Source organism: Buteo buteo, chromosome 9 (genome assembly GCF_964188355.1).
Source record: "Buteo buteo chromosome 9, bButBut1.hap1.1, whole genome shotgun sequence".
Lineage (NCBI taxonomy): Eukaryota > Metazoa > Chordata > Aves > Accipitriformes > Accipitridae > Buteo > Buteo buteo.
The window spans coordinates 33,760,968-33,777,342 of NC_134179.1; the positions used below are offsets into that span (position 1 = coordinate 33,760,968).

The window sequence follows — 16,375 nt, forward strand, 5'->3', positions numbered from 1 at the left end:
CAGACAAAGAGATCCAGATCTTCCCCACCCTGGAGAGCTAACAAGTTGGCAGAAAAGGATGTAGGGATTACCGTGAATCATAAACTAAGCCTAAGTCTTATTGTCATGCTGTTGTGTAAAGAACCACCATTGCATTACAAGTATAAACAAGATAATGGTGTGCTACCAACCCTTGTGCTCTAGTTAGTCCTGCTAAGACCTCAGGTGCAATCACATGCTCAGTTTTTGGTAGTGTTGTTCAAAAAAGTGGCAGCAAGTTGATCATAGTCCAGAAAAAGAAACAGCGATATTTGTGAATGGTCTACAAAAAGGTGGTGTTGGAAGTTAGCAGTTTAACCTGTGGGAAGAAGAAAAGGGAGGGGAAAAAAAAAAGGGGGGGGGGGGAAGAACATAATGCCCTTCATAAATACAAAACGAGTTACTGTAAAGAACATTTCTGGCATCCACGGAAGACAGCAAAAGTTAAAGAGAGATGTCTGTAAGATACCAATAAAAACCACTCCGTGGTAAGGACTATGTACACTAGAATAATTTGCCTAGGGAGACAGTGGAATTAACATGCTGGGACAGTTTTAAGGACAGGTCAGATCAACATCTGTCAAGAATGATAAGCAGAGCTGAATGTGTCTTGTGGCAAAGGATGCACCACGTGATTTCCCAAAATTATAAAATGAAGCCAAGGTAAATTCCATGAAGTACAACAGTATTAAAAAAACAGAATACATTTGGTAACCCATCTTCAACCACAACAAAAAAAATTCAGATCTTGCTATAATTGTGTTTCACTTCTGGTTTATACATTTCACACATAACTACAAAGAGAATTTCCACTCCTCCATTTGTAATAATAGGCAACTTTATCCCAGGGCAGATGTTGCAACCTTAATCTGGTGTGCTTGAGACACAGACTGCTTATGGTGATGTCTAATCCAAAACGGGAAGAAGAGAAGCTAAATACACCAGCTTAACTTCTATTTTGTGTTTCAAGAGACATTTTACTTTTGCACCATTCTCAACTCATGAATCTTCAAGGCAATGTTTTTGCACAGATTTCTGATCTTTTACATTCCTTCTACTGCGATTCTGCAGAAGTAGCATAGCTGCTTTCACAAAGCTCCTGCTCTCCATGAGGTAACAACATCCAACTCAGGAAGGTAAGTATGAGAAAGAACAAGGAATATGGAAAGGTGGAATTAAAGTATGGTGGAGGAGGCACTCAAGGAAAAGAGAAAATGAAGCATGCAGGACAAAGTGAATGGAATAAGGGTGCTGCAAGGACTCTTCTACTCTGAGTACTGAAGAGAGAATAGGTTGTGAAGCTTTGAAAAGATGCATGGGTGGAGTGAAATGAGGAAGGTGGGAGAGCACAGGCTGAGCTGCTAAGGGAAGGGATGGAAGAGGAAGATGATAGGGACTAGTAAGAAGAACAGCCTTGAGAGTGAAGATGGTGTCATGGAAGGAGAGTTGTTACAGATAAAAGATGGAGGCTTCTCCCATAGCTTTGAGTCTCCTGTAACAAGGCGGTACAGAGGCACTATCTGAACTATCACTGATGGATAGACATGGTAATTCTAGAACAACACAGCTTCCTCAGGTATTTTATCCTACCTCTACTCTGGGAAAGAGGCTGACAAATCCAGTGTTGGTAATCAAAACCTTTCACCTGCCACTTAGCAGCTCTGTAAGAGCAGTGGAAGTAAAGGTCTTACGCTCAAACCCAGAGATAAAAACAATTAGAACAGTAAAAATGCCTAACACATGGTAATAGTCCATGACATTCTCCATTTTGAACATCTCACCGCTCAACATAACTGCATCCAAGTCGCTCTGAAGCTGCTGGTAACAGAAGGGGTACAAAGATTGACATGCTTATGTTTCAAGAAGCTTTTTTTTTTTTGTGAAACCCCTTTCTGCAGACTGGTAAGTTCTTACTTAAATGGGTTTACCATGTTCTGAAGGTAATGAACCAGGTTAAGAAACAGGTCCAACTCCTGTAAGCCTTGCTCACCTATCCAGTCCTCCAATGAGCAACAGCACATACTGACACCAGGATAAGTGGTGTGATTCATGCCAAGTTGATTTCCTTAGTATGATACATAAGATGAATTTTTGCACACCCTTATTATAGATACGAAACTCCACCCAAGCTGGAGACATGGACAGTCAATAGGTTCCTTAAAAACTTCTAAGAAGCCACTTTTTATTAAAAGAGCTATTAAAATTACATTAAATACTCATGAGTCACACTTGTTCACAAGAAGCCTCAATTTCATTTTCATTCTACTTATCAGACAGCTGAGAGATAAATTTATGCAAGACATCCTTTTAGCTTTCCAAATCTCCTTTGGTGTTTCTATTAGCTGTTAAGTGAAATGTGCCATTTTCCTCTGGTTAGAGAGGTGAGACAGGACACAGCTCATCTTGTAACGTTCCATTTTGGGTGGGTTTGGGGTATGAACAATGCAAGATTCTACATGCTATGGGGTCAGCATTTCTGCACTGCAAGTATTATGTTACCTAAAGCATTGCCACGATAGAATACGAGTTCATATAGAAAAGGAATTACATGAACGTTGCCACCAAATTTTTAGGTTAAACTCATTGACAAAGTGTCTCTTCCTGCAAGTAAACAAAGCCAGTAACTTTCAAGGTGACCCACAGGTAACAGGGATTAACCAGAGAGAATTGCATTAGCAGTAAGAAACAGAATGGCCCTGTTTTATGTAAAAGATTAAATTCAGATTTATTTTTTTTTAAGAATGAAATTGTTAGGCCTCAGGTCCTGGTAAACTGTTGTGATCTCATACAGAAAATACTATACTCCTGTTTTCAAGTCCACAAGAGGGTGAAAAACAACGGTGGTCATAAAATGATAAAGGGAAATGGGTGTTAAAAAAAACCCCAAACCAAAACCAAACAAAAACCAAACAAACCCCAAACCCCACACCCAGAGATCATGAAAAAAATTTCAAGAATGCTAGCTTTTTAAGAGTCCATAAGCTTATGGGTAGAGATTTGAAAATTGCTATAATAACCTCTCATGAAAGCTTTCATACTTGAAGCACAATTCAAGAGCTGCTACTGTGTAACTAGAAGCATCCTTTCAAAGGAATCACCTCAAACTACCTCAAAGATAATGATAAAATATTCTTCAGTGCTAGGAGGACCCCAAGATTCAATAGAGAAGATTTAAAGCAGCCATTTATGTCAAAGGCTGAAAGGAAACACAACAGGTAGTTTACTATAAGCCAAACAATCTTAGAGCCAATTGCAATGTCTTGCCCTATACTCCTTTTACCGTCAACAAAGGCCACTATTGACTAATTCTTGTTTTAGAAATATGAATAATTTCAGTCAGAAGAATCTCAATGCATCACTACTAAGAAGAGAAGATCAATTGTTTTTGCACTATTCAGAGAAAACAATAAGTATTTCCTGTTCCATGTAGCATGGACATAGAAGAAAACACAAAGAGCGTTTCCTACCATACTTTGCTATGCTTCCCATGAAAGTGACTTTTGGCAAAATGCCCATCTCCTTAAACTTCATTACAGACCTTAGATTTTTTTATATCACTCTGCTAAAATGCCTTCCTGCTTTCTTCTGCATTCGCTGGCTGAACTATGGTCAGGAAGACATTTCTATTTTTGTAATTTTTAAGAGTAGATGAAATGCATTAAAGTTGCAAACCCTCAGGATATTCATGCCCTGCCATTGCTCCAAATGAGGCTATAATGCAATAAATACCTTTTGCATTCCAGGATCTTCCTAGGTTTTCACCAAACTTGTGCAGTTTGTTCTTAAAAGTTAACAGTATTTAAGTCCTCCTGTCATTTTGTGAAGCTGGACTAAGATATGGCTAACTTCAATTCCTGCCCATCCCCGTCCCCCCAGTGCTTTCAGGTGTATAAAACACTCTATGAAGAAACTGTTCAACCTTTCTATTACTTTCTCTTTCAATCCTTTCACTTCACTTTTCTCATTTATTTCATCTTGGAGCTTGCAAAGTTTCAGAGCAACCTATCATAGTGGGAATCAGAGCCTTGACCGTGGATCACCACTTCTCCTGCAGTACCTATAATGAAAAGGTCAGAACTGCTATTCAAATTCTCCTTCTCTGACCTCATGCCTCATAAAATTGAGCCTGCATTATGGCTAGGGACCATGACAGATTCACAGAAGAGTGTGCCACTAAGTGATGATGTTTCTGGCAATCCATTCTAGCTCTAACTCTTAACAGAATTGAAACATCTTTTAAAAGTGCCTTAAAATAACTAAAGTTGTGCTACATTACTGGGGTTTTTTGGTTATTACTTATTACCATACTTTAAAATACATTATACTATTATGGTATCCTGATCAATGCAGACAGTTCAGGGCTCATGTAAGCAAAAATAGCCTGCTGCTTTGTGGCATTTTTTTTTCCCTTGCAGCCAGAGCGCATAATCTGTTTTTCTTTACTCCAGCTTAGTTTTTTAGTGACCTACTCACTGAACCTTCTAGCATTTCACTCCTCACCCTTGTGAGCAAGCAATGACCAAATTCTCTTCTTCCCTCTTCTTCCACCTGACAAACGCAGTGAGAGGTCCCAGCTCCTGGGGCACCGGCTCCAGACTCTCTTGGATTCCTTATTCTTCCCTCACTGCCCCAGAGCTGAGGCTCCTTCCTTCAGCACTCATCACCTCCTGTGCCTGAAAAGTCTAAGTATCCCAACAAAACTGACCAGAGTGGAAAAAAAGAGCAGGAAGCTCCAAAGAGTATGTCCAATCGCCCAAAATTTATGTTCACCTTTCTTTCCTCCTAACCTCCTTTACTCCCTTTAGACCACAAATTTGGTAAGAAAAATTCATGGCTACTTAAATTCTGTAATAACTGTTTATCTTAGCCAAACTGTAGAACACTGAGAAGAATGTACTTAATTTGTTTTTCTACATTTTTTTAACAACGTGTGTTCCGTACCTAACTAACCCTTGTCATTCAGTCATGGAAAGCTTCCTGAGATATTTCATATTTCCACTTTACCAGAAAAGTCTAAGAGTTGATGCAAATCATGCTGGTTTTCCCTTTCCCCTGTTTAAAGAAATTTTGAACATTAACATTTCTTAGCAAATTAGGATGACTGCTACAAGACATCTATATATTTCAAGAGCAATTGTAAGCTGTTGTGGTTTAACCCCAGCCAGCAACTAGGCACCACGCAGCTGCTCACTCACTTCCTCCCCACCCAGTGGGATGGGGAACAGAATCAGGAGGAAAAAAACAAAACAAAACAAAAGTAAAATGATTCTTAGCTCAACCCACGAGTTTAATAACTAAAGTAAAATAAAACATAATACTAACAATAATAAAATACAATAATAATAGTAATGAAAAGGAATATAATAAAAATTTTTTTTAAAGCCACAAGAAAAGACAAGTGATGCACAATGCAATTGCTCACCACCTGCTGACCGATGCCCAAGCAGCGATCCGTCCCTCCTGGCCACCTCCCCCCAGTTTATATACTGAGCATGGTGTCCTATGGTATGGAATATCCCTTTGGCTAGTTCGGGTCAGCTGCCCCGGCCATGCTCCCTCCCAGCTTCTTGTGCCCCTCCTCACTGGCAGAGCAGGGGAAACTGAAAAAGCCTTGATTTAGGATAAGCAACAACTAAAACATCAGTGTGTTACCAACATTATTATCACACTAAATCCAAAACACAGCACTGTACCAGCTACTAGGAAGAAAATTAACTCTACCCCAGCTGAAACCAGGACAAAGTTTGCATGTACCATCTGCAATTCAATAGCCACAACAAAACTAATCCACTAAGGCTAAACATTACTCAGTTCAAAGGAAGAAAAACAAAGTTACCAAGTCCCCCAAAATGCTCATCCAGCCTAGCATGGAGGTAAATTCTAGTCCTGTTGTTAACTTGGGAGGCTACTCATAAACAAAGAGATCAAGGGAGATAATTTGCCTGCTATTGTCTAGTCTACAAACAAAAAGTTATCCAAACTAGTTACACAGTCAAAAACAGCAATCAAGAAAAATAAGCTTGAATTTTGCTAGAGGGTCAGCAGCTTGGCTCCTTTTTAGAGTACCATTCCAATGTGAAGTAACCAAAACACATAAAATAATAAAAAAGGAGCCAAAAAAACATTAGGCTGAGATTCATATTCCTACTCCATTCCTAATAAAGCTGTTGAACCCTGTTTAAAATATAGAAATGATTTAACCTGCAAGTGAAGAAGAAAAGATTCAGTAACTTTGTAAAGATGCCTACCTGGAAGATGAGACACTACTATTCCCATTGCTACACCAGGAACTGTTTATATATGTGAATAGGGTTGATCACCAGATAAGGTTAAAACGACTACAGAATATTAAATTGCAGAGCACTCTGCTTCAAGATAGGAGATAAGAGTTCAAGTTTCCTCAGGCAGAGGAGAGAACCAAACTTTGATTTTCTACACCGCTGGATCAAACCACCACCTCCTACTACTTTGCACACCGTGCCTTTCATTTCTCATACTTTCCCACAGGTGTTCAAAATGAAATACTTAGTTTGGAGCTCCATGAAATAGCATTTTTTTTCAGCCATCACCAACTGACATTATGCCAGTGAAACTAATGCATTGTTCAAGAAACGAGAGCCTGCTCCACAGTGAAGTAACAGCGCTCTGCCTCTGCATTTATATTAACATTATCTCTGCCATATGTCGGACAATTATTTAAGGTAGAGGCAGGATGGTACAAAGAAGAGATGGTTGGCAGTGAGCTACTGACCAGTAGAGCTAGACTTTTCACCAGACCTCCATAGACCACAGGAAAATAGGACAGTTCTCTGAAAGATGCTAGATCAGGAACACTGTAATAGTCCAGCACAATTTTAAGATACATCTGACACTTTTTTTTTTTTTTTTTTTTTTTTAAAGTGTGGTCTAGTGGACTGGATTTAGACTTGAGCCACAGGTCACCTAGATTATCTGTCACTCACTGCCCATTCACTGCTTAATTAGCTCTTGTGGCTGGTATTTGTTTACAGCTACACTGGGGGAGACCCAGACTAATGCCTGTTGTCTGTCATTAAGTTGTAACTTAGTATAAATCTTGTGCTACTCTCTTGCAAATTGAGTTACAGAGGAGAAATTAGAGAATTGCATAGGTAAATCTTCATCAGCAGCTGAATCTCAGGGAGGCAAGGCCTAAATAGGGGTAATGGTACTAAAATTATCAACCTCAAAGGATGCAACAAAGGCTAATTAATGTTTTTAAAGGGTTTTGAGGGTGGGAAGTGCTACACAAAGGAGAAATAAAACTATTTTGTGAGCTTCTGTGTAGGCTAGCAACTGAAAGCTCCAATTATGTGGCTTTCAACAGTTAACCACATGAATATAATACAGCTACTCTGATGACTGACTTCCTTCTTACTTCTCATTTGCATGACTTTCAGCACCTCTCATATGCTGCAAAACTTTAAAAGCTCTCTCTTCTGTCAAAATGGACTTGAACTATGGCTTAACCTTTGCTGGGATACCAGAACAAGGAGAAACCTGAACGGGTCTGTGGATGCACCAAGACAGAAAGCTGACTGAAGCCTGAAACGTGTGCCCTTGGAGGTGAAGGGGAGATGGACTTCTTTCAAATACTGTTTAATTTATCAGACTAGTTTGTCTTAAAGGAAGCTTCCAAATTCTGATTTTTCTTTTGCTAGCTTTATTTATCTTCCTAATTTATCTGGATGGCTTATGAGTAAAGCCTTATACAATGAAAAGCTTGTCTATTTTTCCACACCTTCATCCATCGGTTTAATAAGACAGTACTCCTGCAAACACTGCCTTCTTTACATCCTTAAATGAGCCTGGGTACACAACCATACTGCCACTATTTTCACATCGTGCCTAAACCAAATTATTATAACTATGGTCTTATCAGGGACTTCAACAGCAACAGGCAAGACACAGACATAAACAAAAAATTACCAGTATGTGTTTCATAAAGAACTTATGAATTCCAAATTTTGCTAATCATTTCAAGTCTTTCTTCTTTAATTAGTTTCTAATCCATGACTGATTTTGTTCATCATGCCCAGCAACACAAGAAATTCACCCCTCTGATAAGGTACTGAAACTGAATCCTTTTGCAAAATATTACCCATTCATTTTCATACATGTATTTTTACAGGATTATTGCCTTCCCCAACTCAGTTTGCTTGAATAGCCAAAAAAACCTTGGAATCAGGGAAAATCTGGATGTAGTAATCCCAAATTACTTTGTTCCCTTATGTAAGATACAGCTGCAACCTAAACTGTTGGGGAAAACTTACAAATACAAATCAAGAGGGATATGACATATGGGAGTCAGGAAGAAGGGTTTCCAGCTGATAGCCATTCCTTTTCATTATTTTGTGGAAAACAGATTGATCAATCACCAAAGAAATCACATCTCTTCGAACTGCTTGAGTTCTCCTTCAAACACACAATTCACAGACCATCTTGTTTGAAACAGAGCATTTCTCTGCATGCTTCAGGCGACACTGCTGAAACAGGAAACCTACACAACACCAAAAGAAGATAAAGCATGGAGAGATCAAAAGAGAGTAGCTGTGCAGCATCAGAACCTACATCATGAAGAGCAGGGCCAGGCTGGAAAAAAACAAAACAAAACAAAACAAACCGAAACCAAAAAAACAACCCCTTTGAATTTGCAGATGGAGGCCTGCCTTCTGCCTTCCTCTGGGCATCTTTGTTGGAGGAGCGTCCTTCTGCTGCAGAGAAACAGACGTTCCAAAGCACATCCAGATGTGCACAAATACTCGTGATGTGTTTCTCATTCTCATCACAACATGCTCTTGATTTATTCTTGATTAAGACCTGTTTGTTTTCCCTGATGACCTGTAAGGCTGTTACGGTTTTTACAAGTGTGGTTCTTGAATGCCTCACTAGCTTCATGATTTCTGTCTTGAGCAAGAGCCTTACTATTCCTTGAGGACTCGTGGTGGTGTTCCTCAACCCAAGGACTTAGAAGAAGTGCAAGCTAGCGCAACAATTAGTTGACCTCTGAAGTTGCTGTCAGCTGTCTTCAGCACACATAGATGGACTGGAGAGCAGCGGTTGGGGGACGGAAGGAGAGTACACAGAGGCTGCCTGGGGAGTCAAGCTGAAGCTATACACGGACAAAGAGGAGATGTCTAAATACAAGACATTACACCTTCTAGGATCATTCTTCTGTTGGCTTAGTTGCTACCACATTACAAAAGTCTGACACTCTTCTGACCCAGCCAATACACATTGCTGTTCTTCCCAGAGCAATGCCATTCAGCTGGGTATTTTGGTATTCTTCTAGTAAAACGGGAATGGCAAGCTGGGCTGCACGCCACAGAAACTGTTCACCACAGAGTTTGGGGGTTAGTTTGTTTGTTGGTTTTGTTCTTTCTAGTTTTTTGTTGGATTTTTGTCCCTCAGATATGCACCTTCTTAAGTGACAATTTAATTTGCTTTCCTTTTTAACAATTGTATCCTTTGCAATGAAATTTACCTAACGGTCCAGATAGCATGATGCTGTACATTTTCATTTTTGCTGTCATTTTTAAATTCAGAGGGGAGAAAGGAAAAAAAAAATACACAAAGGGAGCTGAAGTTAGTCAACCAATTCCCCCCTCCCCCCAAAGTCCTCAGGCTCCGATGAGATTAAATCACAGAGTTAATACAAATCTAGTCCGTCAGTTCCAGCAGATATGCACTGCTTCTAGGATAAAAGAACAGCACAGTAAGAATATATTCAACTGATCTTAGGTTCAAAGTAAAAGTCCTGCTGAATGTAAAGGGACAAGAAAATCACTACAGATGATGCTAAAAGATTAAGAATAGCCAGAAATACATTTATAACACTAAGGAGAATTTCTCCCCTCCACAATTATCCATCAGACTACCAGAAGTGAGTTATCTTTTCTATTTATAACATAAATATTATTTTATTCATAACAGTATTACCAGTTCAGAAAAAATAACAATTACCTTTGACAACCTGTTCTTCTTGTAACACTGACATTGCCAAAAATACAAACATTTTCAGAAGACCAGAAGTGTTAAACTGAAGGTCCTACTCCAAAAAGCAAGGACCCTCCGAAAGTATGGAAAAGATAAGGTTACCCAAACCACCATAGCTGTGCAGCCTGCTGAGTCTCCAGCCTATAAACTCTTGCCTATAAATAGACAGATTTTGCTTAAGGGATTATTCATAAATGGGCTTCCAACAAAAACAGTGGTGAGACTGCAGGAGATCATTAGCTTACAGAAAGTTAAGAGATTTTTACTTAGTCTGCTAGTACTAAGTGGACTAAGAACTGTTTAAGAATGGTATTCACTTTGCTGAGTATGGAACAAGCCTTGCTTTATTTTCATGCTTAATGCTAGCTCTGTATTTAAATGCCTTTGCTGTCTTGGTGTGTGATACATGAGACACTAAAAATAGCCCATCTGTTCCAGAATTTCCATTGTGTCTACCTTTGAAAAGCTCCACTAACGATGAAAAAATTACTATGTATTAAACTTATGAAGATAAAGCCTAAAATGTCAAGAGACTGAGACTGCACACATAGTAAATCTCTATTATATATTTTCTATGTAAATCTACTTTATGCACCTCATATTCAGGCAAAAACTCCTCTATTTCAAGCTATACTGGAGAAAAAAATAAATAATGCTTGAAAGTCCATGTCTTTCACTGCTACTTTTTCTTTTGTGTGTCTGCCTGATAAGGCCTGGAAACTCTCCAAAATTTAGTAAGTCTTATCTGTGTGTTCTCCAGCTTTTTCTGTGCTTTAGATACCTTTTTAATCCAACTCAGATGTTGTTTATACTTTGGAGGGCCTTTTGCAGCCAGCAAGACAAAACAAAACAGTGGGATCCTGTTCCAGCAAGATATAGAGGTGTCCTCTCAGGACAAAGGTAAAAGCAGCCAGTATTGCATTTGCAAAGCAGAGCTGATCATTTCATGGCAGGGAATAAGCAGTCTATTTTAGGATCCTGAGATTTTAATGTACGTAAGATGCAAAGAATGGTGATGTGGCTAGAGCCAGCTACAGAGCAGGGACAGGAGACTCCACAAAGATGTCCAGCATCCCAACTCCAGCTTCGGTGGCTAACTCCCACAGTGATTTCTTAAATACACATCAATCACTGACTGCAACAGTTCTGGGTATTTTAGTCTCCTTCAGTGAAGGTTGGCTAGTTTTTCAAGTAGTCTTATGATATCACCAGCCAGCAGTACCGTATCAACCAAATACACCTCCAAAAAGGTTAAAGCCTAATTCCTCTATGACTCAAATTACTCTATTTTTGCCACTTTTCCTCCACTCTGCCTTGCTAGACCCATGCCATTTATACATGATGACATTATCTAGATGGTCAACCCCATTTGTAATCAAACAACTGGTTGCTGAGCATCTTTCCAAACCATGCACAGCCAAGACTTATGAGGGCTACATACCTGCTGGGCAGCAAGGCAAGAAACTTATGTTGGGTTTACATTCATTTCTGTTTTCTGACTTTGCATGTGTATATGTGCAGGTACTGTAAAAACACACGGGATTAGGCAAGTCAATTTGTCAAAAAACATGCACTGTACTTCACCACCATGTATACAGAGAGATTCTGAACACTTCCCCTTTTACACATCAAAATGAATTAAATGAACAAGGGGAAAAAAAAAGGGTATACTTGTGTGCCTTATAGCCTTCCAGTGGCATTCATTTTAAATTTATGTAATTTACAAGTCAAAAGATTAGTGCAACTTTTCAGTGCCACAACCGTAGCTGTCAGAGTCCATCAGAAAAACCTCAAGCTGTTCTTTGACTTCATCAGCTACAATACAGACCTTGGCAGCAGCAGTTAGCTGGCCGCTCTCAGTGATGGACGAGACAGCAGAATGCAGTTTGCTCTTTCACAGCTATATCAATGTCATCCTGCCCTGCTGACAGGCAAGGCGAACCTGGTTTTGTCAGTGAGCCAGGCAGATATGATCCTGAAGACGCAAAGGAAGCAGATAGGAGCAGTAACAAGGTGCCATCCTCACAGAGTCACTTTGCTAGCCGTAACTGCGTTTTAGCAGATGCCCAGCTCAATATTACCAGTGATACATCCATTATGGGCCTGAAAATCTACTATATCTACTCCAACTGCAGTTTTTCCTCAGCCAAAGAACCACATGGTGCGCAGGAATAGGCCAAATGCTAGGAAATGTGGGCAACTCCCATGCTGTTCACAAACATTAATGTCCAAACCCAAGCACATTCTCTATTATGAAAACAGAGGCAAAATTCCAAACACAGAAAGCAGTTATCGTGGTTAGGGACAACTAACAATCCTTGACGGCACTACCATTTGGAAAAATACTCTGTTCAGCTCCATCTGCAGCTACTGTTTTGTTACAAGATATGCTGCTCTCCCAAACAATTTTACCAAGTGATTTTTTAAAAAATTCAACTCCAGAGCAGGATATCTAGACCAAAATGGCCATGGTCTGATAGGAAAGGCTGGAGAGCTGATTAGAAAGTACAATATACAATCAAGATATCAGCACTTGCTCCCAAACAGCTTAAAATTATTTCAAAGTGTACGGAAGCAGCAATAAACAGTTCATATTTCTGTCCTTCCAGTGGACACACTACAAAGGGCAATCTGGGCGAGCCGGCGCTAAATACATGTTCCTGGCAGAGCTCTGCCAGCTCAGGCACTTCTTTGTTATTACACTGCTCCTCCTGACACAGCCTCTCCGTGCAACTTTTAGAGGATGCTTCCATCCCTGGGGTGACCCACTCTTTCTCTCTGTTCAGAGCATTCAGTAAAAGCAGCTCCAAACCTAACTTTGGCCTTTTGTGTTCCTGCTATGTATCATTTATCACTCATACTGCATTTCAGAGGAAGACATCAGAACTGCCATCCAAAAATCAAGCTGCAGTCTCCCAGCTATATCACAGCTGCTGATTGCCTGGCCTTTCATAATTATAAAATCTAAAGATGTATCCCAATACCTTTTGCTTTATGAAATTTTTTGCACACAGCATCTGTAGCTTTGAGATAGCTGTCAACAGAGACTCTCCCCCTTGCCCCCTTATTCCTCATTTAGACCTGATCTCAGTGCAGGGGTTGGGTTTATCCTAGGGTGGTAACCCCTTCTCATGATTCAGTAACCTCCATTCCAGCAAACCCCTGGAAATTTGCACTAGCACTACATGCATATCAGCTCTGCTCTGTTCTAGCACTTTGCTAAAGAGAGCAAAAAGACAGGGCTGGGGAGCAGAAGTACTGCCCATCCCCAGCTCTGGGGCAACCCCGCTGCTGGGAAGAGAGGGTATATAGACAGCACTGTTCCTCCTCACTCATGCTAGGAGAGCAATGTACAGCAGGACAAAGCCAGGCTAGACTAACATGCACCAATATTACTGGTGCATAATAATTTTGGGGCTGCATATATTTGGTATCATAGCACATCTGGGATATGCTACAAAGCTGGCATTTCCCCTGGCATTACTGCCCATTCACTATCCCAAAACCTCTGCAAATACACTACCTTTCCTCAAGCTGTAAAGAGAGGAAAACCATCACAACAAACGAGTTGCTCTTCTGTGCTGTCTTTCACATTAGTACTTTTGCAGTCACCTCAGCAGCTCTACTGTTTAAACCAACTCCTGTTTCTACAGCAGATTATAAACAGGCATGCCCCTCTACCACACTGAAAATGCATTCTAGTCAACGTGGCCATTTCCCACTCCCTGTGTGCCTAAGTCAAGCCTGCCTCCTTATTAATGAGAGCAAGTTTCAGCTGCAGTCAGCGCTGTTTGGGTGCTGTTGTTATGGAAGTGAGCCAGTATCTATAGTCTCATGTGTTATCAGCAGAATAGCTATCTGATGTCCAGAAACTGTATTATAGTGGTGAGACGTAGCAAAAATTGACCACTAATGTAATTTTCAATTGCAATATCTTCTCTCTGAGGTGACAGTTCAAGAAGTCATCACTGGACTACTAGAGTGAGCAAACTCAATATGAGAGCCACTGAAGAGGAATCCCCAGGATGTCTTTTACACAGCCACTTTCTCTGACTACAGCTTCTCTCAAGCAGAATGAGGTAGTGAATCACTCACTGGTCTGTCTTGGGTTAGCTCACATCTATTTAAACCAGCATGAAGCTCTGCACCTTTGATGTGAGTTAATTAAGCTCACATGGCTTTCCCCAGCCTGGCTTCTGCAGCTTCGGAAGTGAAGGAAGCCAAATTAGGTCCATCTGTCTAAATGGAAGTGAGTCCTCTCCCACCATAAGGCACACTACATTACCCAGCACAAGAGCTGCCTTCCAAGAGCACCAGGAAAGGGGGTTTCATTGCTGCCAACAGCTACCCAGAATACCAGCCACTCCGAGCGTGGGGGTTTTCAGGAGAACCAGGATTCTGTGCAGTCAGCTTCTTCACAGAAGCCTCAAGGGTCTGTCTACAAACGGATTTCCTGCAATAACCTTTTGTTTAACACTTGAAACTTCTTGGCAGCAACAGATCTGCAAAATACATTTAAATTTTTTTTCATTTAAAAATAAAGAAGGAACTAGCAAACTTCAGTGGGGCTGAGGAGATGACTCTCTTTGCCTTGATCCTGCAGCTGTTCATTGTGTAACCAAAGTTCGTAGTCCATACAAGCTCTGGAAGCCTCTCAGTTGCTAAATTGGAATCCCAAGAAGAAAGAAAGTAGCCCTAAGTAATCCACATCATCAGGTACAGCTGCTAGAGAAAGGACACAAACCACTCCCTGCTGCTAGCCAGTGCTAGGATCTGGGGAAGCAAAGGTAGAAGACACAGTTCTAGAACTTCAGCTCCCAAATTTGTCTTAAAGGATTTGATCTTGTAGAGGAATTGTGGAACTGTGATCAGATCCCATGCTGGCTCTGTCACAGTGCTGTGCCTCAGCAGAGGTATTAACTATACTTTGGTTACGAGTTTCTGTATGTGTTATACAAAAATTACCACCACAGCAAAACCACAAGTGACAAAAAAAATTAATTCCTTCAATAACCTGTTTTTCTGCAAGACAAGACTTGAAGGAAATATCTGTAGGTCTGTATGTAAAAGTGTATGATACTGTTGGGAAACACAAACTTAACACCGAAGATCTAACAAAGCAGACTTAAAGTTTTTTTCTCTGTCACAGGTGATCTGTATGAATGTTATGAAAACTAACAAAGGAGTTTACAATGCAAAAAGCACAGCAATCAGTAATACATACCCTAAGCAGTGACAAACATTTACTGATGTTACAGGACAGTAGGGAAATTGTCCAACAAGTGAAAACACATGATGTTTTTGTGACAGGCCTCCTAAGAGGTTCCTTCTTAAACCTAATAAAAATGAGGTACGGAGATGACCTGCATATAGATTAGTTTCAGCTACAGTGGGACTCCCCAGCAAGTCTACACAACTGAATGGCTGAAAAACTGGCTAGCTGGGCTTTAAGAATAGCATTTAATGTGCCGTACTTGGAGGTCAGTTACAAGCAAAGTAGTGCAGGGGCCTATCCTGTTAGATACCTGAGGAGGAAACAGAAGGCACCCCTGTCGAGGTAACAGATGATGCCCACCTCAGGCTGCAGTCAATACGCTTGAGGGCAGGGCTGCCATTCAGAGTGGCCTGGCAGGAACCTCATGAAATTCAACTCAGACAAATGCGAAGTCTTGCTCCTGAGGAGGAGTGAGCCCCCATGCACTGGCACAGGCTGGGGACCGACTGGCTGGGCCAGCCTGCTCTGCAGAAAAGGCCTGGGGGACAGCAGCCTTTGCACGAGCCAGCAGCATGCCCGGGCAGCAACAACAGCCAGCGGCACCCCACACCGTGTCAGCAGGAGGGTAGCCAGGAGATCAAGAGAAGCGATTCTTCCCCCTTCCCTGGCATCTGTCAGGCCATTCTTGGACCACTACTTCTGGCTCTGCAGTCCTGCGTGCTAGGCAGGCACTGATAAACTTGAATAAGTCCAGGGGAGGGCCACCAAGCTGCTCAAGGACTTGAGCCCTTGCCTTGCAAGAAGAGATGGGACATTCAGCTTGGAGAAAAGACAGCTTTGAAAGGACCTACTGGCAGCCTGCTGGTACCTATGGGGAGGTTATCAAAAGATGGAGCCTGGCTCTTCACAGTGGTGCATGGCATGAGAATGAGAGACAATGGGTATAAATTGCCATGGGAGGTATCTCAGAGTATCAGGAAAAAAGAGAAAAGTTCGCTATGAAGACAGTGAAGCAGTACAACAGGTTGCTCGGAGAGGCTGCAAAGCCTCCATCCTTGGAGGTCTTCAAACCCAATCAGATAAAGCCCTGAGCAATCTGGTTTGAATTCAGTGTTGACACTGCTTTCA

At 41.0% G+C, this 16,375-nt stretch overlaps 1 protein-coding gene across 7 annotated transcripts in view; it reads right to left on the bottom strand.

Annotated features, from left to right (window-relative positions):
* The window catches only part of LOC142034537 (SAM and SH3 domain-containing protein 1-like), a 570,133-nt gene that overhangs the window by 86,620 nt on the left and 467,138 nt on the right, over positions 1 to 16,375 (bottom strand). The window lies entirely within an intron of this gene.